We start from the raw sequence: 833 nt of genomic DNA on the forward strand, positions 1-833 counted from the left end.
TGCAAACTTTATATGCCCCAATATAGGGGAATGCCAGGGCCAAAAGAATGGGAATGGGTGGGTAGGGAAGTGGGGGGCGCTATGGGGGACTTTTGGGATTGCATTGGAAATGTAACTGAGGAAAATATGTAATAAAAATATTAAAAATTTAAAAAAAAAGATAATGATAGGTAGGAAAACCCAGCCCACTGTGGGAGGCACCATTCCCTAGGCTGGACCTTGGAGTGTATAGGAGTGAAGAATGACAGCTGAGGCGGAATATAAGCAGAGATCTGTGCATTTGCTCTCTGTCTGTTCTTAAGAGCAGATGTGATATAACTAGCTCCTTTAAGTTCCTGGTTTGACTTCCCTAAAGTGATGGACTATAACCTGGAGTTATAAGCCAATAAACTCTTTCTTCCCTAAATCACCTTTTGTCAGGGTGTTTTATCACAGCAACAGAAATGAAATTAATGAATGAAAATTTCAGTGACTGTTATACACAAAGTAATATGGCCAGATGCTAGAGAAATAAGCAAAATAATTACAAATTCATATTCAAGTCACTAATAGTGCAATAAGTAATTACAACTTAATACCATTCATCAAATGATAAGTCCATATAGAGAAGGGAAAAATAAACTGATAAAAGAACTGACTGATTTTCTGAGCTAGGAAGAGAAGAATCACTGGAGGGATTTCATGTCCAGTCTGTTTTATTATTCTTCTTTAAAAGAGATCCTTAATTATGTATGCATCAGGGTGAGGGTAGGCGGACACAGAGGCAGTACACAAGAGTGCAGGTACCTGTGTAAGCCAGAAAAATGGGTTTGGGATTCCCTGGAGCCAGAGAT

The sequence above is a fragment of the Mus caroli genome, chromosome 5 (assembly GCF_900094665.2).
Source record: "Mus caroli chromosome 5, CAROLI_EIJ_v1.1, whole genome shotgun sequence".
Classification (NCBI taxonomy): domain Eukaryota; kingdom Metazoa; phylum Chordata; class Mammalia; order Rodentia; family Muridae; genus Mus; species Mus caroli.